The 5,731-nt window shown below is 45.0% G+C and overlaps 1 long non-coding RNA gene across 1 annotated transcript in view; it reads right to left on the bottom strand.

The window, feature by feature from the left end:
• LOC108640776 overlaps positions 1 to 5,731 on the bottom strand; it is a 146,140-nt gene that overhangs the window by 83,764 nt on the left and 56,645 nt on the right. The window contains exon 2 of the long non-coding RNA XR_001921467.1: positions 1,218 to 1,335. This is a non-coding gene — a long non-coding RNA (uncharacterized LOC108640776). The remainder of the gene's footprint in view (positions 1 to 1,217; positions 1,336 to 5,731) is intronic.

Below are 5,731 nucleotides of genomic sequence, written 5' to 3'. Positions count from 1 at the left end.
ACTGGATGAGCTTTAAGGTCCCTTCCCACCCAAACCATTCCATGATTCTGTGACTCTGTGATTCTGTGATTCTGTAATTTGATGATTGGCTCCCCTTGAGCTCCACAATATCTTGTCCCACAACATTTACCATCAATAAGACACAAATCCTCAAGCAAAGAGTCAAGAGTGGCCCCGATGTGCTCACACAGACACGTCCTGAAGCCAGGACTGCCCCACACAGAGGTTCTTGACCAACTTTGAGTTCCAGATTCCAGAGGAACAGCCTCCCACACTGGTACAAGCAAATCCTCAGCCTGGGAGAGCTCCTTTTACCCTGACACCACAAAGACTCCTCCTCATTTAGTCCCTGACAAAACAGAACCTTTGAGTCTTTCCCAGTCAGGACAATCTCTCCCTTCCCTGTAATCACACCCAGCTCACCAAAGGTGACAGAGCCCACCTTGTCACCTCCTCAGTGCTGCCTGTTGGCTTCTTTCTGCACCATGGGGAGATATTATATTATATTGTATTATATTAATTACATTATATTATATTATTGTATTTATTATATTATGAACTGCTAATGGCAAAGCCTCACTGCATCTGAACCAGCCAGTGAACAGCATGTCCTTTATTATTCCCTATTAGAGCTGCCACAACAGGCTGAGGTGACAGACAAGGACTGAAAAAAAAGAAATAGCTAAAAGGTATCAAAAAACATACACATGCTCCAAGCTGCTGAAAAAAAAAAACCCATGTTATAGCCAGGGAGGTATTTTTAGGCTCCCATAAACCGACAGGTGCCTACATTATGCTGCAAGTCTTTAATCTATAAAATTGGATTTACAGCCAGTGCTTCCACAAGAATGAATGTGCCTGAGAGCCACAAAGCCCCACATTCTCTGTACATTTAACTGGCACAAATTTAGGGCTTAGGAAAGAAATGTGCACGTGTTCTTTATAAATTTTCTTCAGGTTTTAGTGGCCACAGAGCAGAAGAGGGAGGGGAGGGGTGTTTTGGGTTTTTTGTACCGTTGTTTTGGGTGAGCTTTCACTTAATCAAAGCTCTAACAGCATGGAAGTTTTTCCTTGGAAAGCTGGCCTGGAATCAGCGTGTTTAAACAGCAAACAGTTTAGAATCCAACAGCTAATGATTCCAGCAGGGTTAAAGCAAACCATCCCCAGTGGCTTCCCTCCCCAGTGCATCTGTTTTGACTGTAAAAACAAAAACTCACCAGCTGTACAGAAAGGATTTCTCCTCCAGTCTGCAAACAGAGCAGATTATTTCACCACAAATGCTGTCAGGTCTTTGTCTGGCAGGCAGAAATCCAACCCTGGGCAGATCCCTCCACCCTGTTAGCAGAAACATTGGGGAGGGTTTAGTTATTGCAGACAACAGATATGTGGTATTAAACCACTTGAAGCAATTATGGAGTTTGTACAACAAGGAGCACTCGATTGTTGCAGCAGGTGATCCCCAAAACCAAGCCTGGAATTCAAAACTCGGTGTTTCACACCCAGTTTCCTCTGTATTCCAAACCACCCCATATCCTTCATCACATGGACTTGTTTTCCCACGTGTATAATGCCCATCTACATCCTCTTCAGACCATAAAACACATTTATGAGGACTTTTTTTCAACAGAGTGATGAGCTTGGTTACTGGCTGCTTACGCATTTCTAAATAATTTAAAGCCCAAAAAACAGATTTCTTGTAAAACAGAAGTAACTACAAGGATTGTGTGTTTTGAACACCTCAGAAGCAGTTCTGAACCTCGGGACTAAACCCTTCTATTCCCATGGCTCTGCCAATGGAAGCAACATTGAGTTATTTAACAGTTATCAGGGAGTTTCTTCCACTCAGAATTAAATCATGACCTTCCAACTCTAACTGGTGCTTCTGCACATGAGATGAAAACGCTACAGGAGAACACCTTATTCCCTTTCCTCTCCTGTAGAAACACCTCAGCAGGCCCTGGAATGGCAGCTGGTCAGATCCCTGAGGATCCTGAGAGATCCTGAATTGACCATTTTTCCTGTTTTCCTTGGGTCAGCACATTCTGTCATTCTTATTTTCTTTAAGCACTACTTTGCCCTTTATCAATTCCACTCAAGTCATCACCAAGGCCATTTTTTTGGCCTCAGAAGTTATTGGAAGTGAGAAAAAGGGTCTATTAAAGCAGGATATGAGCGATTTTTTGATACCTTCAGCAATGTAACTTGATTTCCTCATTAATAGCCTCCAGTTTTAATGTCTTGCTGGTAACTCTGCTTCAAAACAGGGAAGTTGAGTCACTGAAAAGCTGAAGAACTTGCCCAGATAAATTCAGCAAACAACATTCCCAGCCCAGATTCCAACCACTACAATGTTCTGTACTCCAACTGCTTCTCTAGGAAGATTCTCTCACAATTATTGATAATTAATCTCTATAGGTCTGTCCTGCACAAATGCCAAGAAGAAATCACAGGTTCCATAATAAACACTTGACAAACTTCTCCATGGAATCTGTGTCTCCTGTCTGACCTTATTATCCCTGAACTAAAAGGAGAGTAGGATTTAGCAATGAAAAAAATGAGTATTTGTGCTTTAAAGTTATTCCTGCAAAAGCACCAATCCTTTCTGTCCTTTTAAGAACTGGTTACTTATTCTCTCTGAGGAACTGAGCAATTGGGCAATTCCAAGCAATGAAAAGAAAGTGTTGGCTTGGTTTTAGTAGGATTTAGGAGTTCCCATAAGAGCAAATCATTAAGACAGAACAAATATGGAATTAAAGGGGTGCACCTTCCAGCAGATTCATTTGAACACTAAAAAGGGAGGGGAAACAGAGAAAAAACCACGCAGGGAAAGAGATCTTAAATGTCTGGGACAGAAAGATATTCCAGAGGGAGCAGGAACTGCAAAGGAGAACCAAGATCCAAATAAATGTGTCAAGCACTCTTAGCATGTTTATCTTGAAACTCTAAAGGACAACAAATGGCAAATGGCTGAGGAATCCCTGAAATCAAAGGAGTCCTGTGCCTGTGTGGCTCCTTCCGGGAACACGAGCCAGTGAATCCCTGAATCCTAGAAGGCAGCACTCCATGTGGTGTCCGAGGTCAGCCCCTGAGGAGCAGGAAAGTTCTGAGGGAGAGGGTGATGTCAGCTCCAAACACGGGATGGAAAGGATCCAGGAAACTTGTCAGTTCTGCAGCCACTCAGGAACAAATATTTAACTTGGGAATTAGCGAGGAGACCAACCGGGAACGGGCAGGGGAGCTCTGGAGAGAGGCAAAGCAGGAGCTGGATCAGAAAAGCAGGTCCTGTCCTGCTCGTTCCTCCGGCTGCTCTGCCCAGCCCGGAGCGTTTGCATCCACCAGGCACCTGGATTTGCATCCCCCTTGGAGACTGGGAACACCCACAGGACCTTACGGAGTGGCTGGAATGCCTTAACATAGAGAACTCCTGCCTGGTGGGGAAACAGCAACTTCAGTGAAACTGCTGTCCCTTGGAATGAAAAAAATACCCCGGGTTTGAACCTGCCATGCTCTGATCCTTCCCCCCACATCAACCCCAGCCTGGCAGAACCGGTTTTATGCACCCACTAATTCCACCTCCTGCTCTTGGAATGTTTTCTGCCCATGTGAGCCAGGCTGAAGAGCCCTTCTGTGAGCAGGTAATGGCTGATACACAGTTCATAAAACCACAGCTCCAGCTTCCTTCACACAAAGAAAATGTCTGATGTCTCTCCCATGCAACAATTTCACAGCTGCCTCAGTAATTATTTTTCCTGGAATTTCTGCATCAACAACTATAAATCTCTTTTTTTCTTCAAACACGGAGGTGTTTATGAAATATTTCTCCCTTCCCTGCGGTGAAAAAGTGAAAAATCTGACATTTTGGAGGTCACAAGCACAAGGCCCAAGGAACTATCCCAAGAGGTTTAGAGGGAATGAGCTTAAGGAAAGCAAAGAATCATAGAATCCTGGGATGATTTGGGTTGGAAGGGACCTTAAAGCTCATCTCATTCCACCCCCTGCCATGGGCAGGGACACCTTCCACCAGCCCAGGTTGCTCCAAGCCCCATCCAACCTGGCCTTGGACACTTCCAGGGATCCAGGGGCAGCCACAGCTTCTCTGGGCAACCTGTGCCAGGGCCTCCCCACCCTCCTAGGGGAGGATTTCTCCCTAAGAAATGTCTCCCCATGCATTACAATTCCAAGGATGGAGAGAGAGAGATTTGAGCCCTGATTTACAGAGCTGAAAACCAGAACAGGAAGGGGAGCCCAGAACTGCTGCTGCACCACAGCCATAAAACCTGGGAACTCACAGGATGCCACCAACTTTCCCTACAAACGCTCCCATCTGCTCTTCCCTGCCAGTCACTTCCTCTTCCCTCTTCTTTATTCAGTGCTTTGCTGTTTGTTCTGCTGCCAATTATTTCCATATTTTCCCCAAGTGGGTTAACTTCTCCACCAGATTTTTTTGATGTCTCTGGAGCCGCGAGGTCTTGATATCCCAGATGATCCTTTCAGATAATTCCCAGTCTCCAACAGCATTCCCCCCACGGAGTTCCATTCCCAAACGCGTTCTGGGTGCACCAGAATAAATCCAGAAGATAATTCTCATGGATGTGGTGCTGATATCCATGTGCAAGCACAGGGGTGCACGTGCACACCCCTCCCAGATAAATCACTGGAGCCATGTCCTATTTACAGGAGGAAAGTGCAACCAGATTGTGGTTGGAACACAGGGATCCATGAGGAAGCTCTGCGTTTTTCAGGGATAAAGAAGGACTCTTCTTAGCCCCTCAGAACTAGATCAGTCTGTGGGGCAGCTTTCTGTGTTAAGAAAAAACATTTATATGTGTTTTAGATGATTGGCCTTCAGTGGTGCTTTGCAACCATTGCCTAAGCAGAAAACCTTTGCAGAGTTACAACAAAGCACATTCATGAGCAAATCAGCCCCAAATTCACTGAACAATGAACACCAATCTCGAATTTGAGGGGGGGTGGAAAGGACCTGCTAACAAGTTCTATTATGCTCAGGAGAAAACGGAATATAAAACTCATGTCTTAGCAATTTCAGGGAAAAGTGTTGCCCTTGTGCAGGGCTCAAACTTCACACTGTGCTGAGAATAAACTTGCAGACAGCCCTGACAGCTGTGGGAATGGTGCCACGTATTAAAATGTTCCAACCTTCCTGGGGGATGCCAACAGGAGGAGTGACCCAGCAGAGCATCCTGTGCTCAGGTACAGGTCAGCTGAGACAGGGAGCAACACCTCGGGGAGGCTGAGGTTGGGAAGGGAAACAAAGCCTAAATAAGTTCCTGAGGAGAAGCCAAAGGAAGAACGCTTAAAAAAAAATAGGTTAAGAGTAAGAAATTATTAAATTCCACATCAATTCATTGAATCCGTAGGTAGGCACACATCTTGCCAGAGAAAAATGGGAAAGATTCAAACTGTGGCGGAGAAAAGCAGGAGTAGGTAAATAAATGTGTTTTATTTATAAATAAAATATTTCAGGCATCTCCTGCCCCCCACCACTGATAAAAGGCAAATATCTACACTGAGCCACGTCCATTGGAACTAAAAAAAATATAAATTAGCATAAGGAATACATAATTGTTGGAGCTGTTGGTCACCCATCCCTGGAAGTGTTCCAGGATAGGTTGGATGGGATTTGGAGCAAACTGGGCTAGTGGAAGGTGTCCCTGCCCATGGCAGGGGGTGGAACTGGATGGGCTTTAAGGTCCCTTCCAACACAAACCAT

Source organism: Manacus vitellinus, unplaced genomic scaffold (assembly GCF_001715985.3).
Source record: "Manacus vitellinus isolate BGI_N305 unplaced genomic scaffold, ASM171598v3 scaffold_43_pilon, whole genome shotgun sequence".
NCBI classification, from domain to species: domain Eukaryota; kingdom Metazoa; phylum Chordata; class Aves; order Passeriformes; family Pipridae; genus Manacus; species Manacus vitellinus.
The sequence above is the reverse complement of the archived record's forward strand: the minus strand, read 5'-3'. Positions and strand labels throughout refer to the sequence as shown.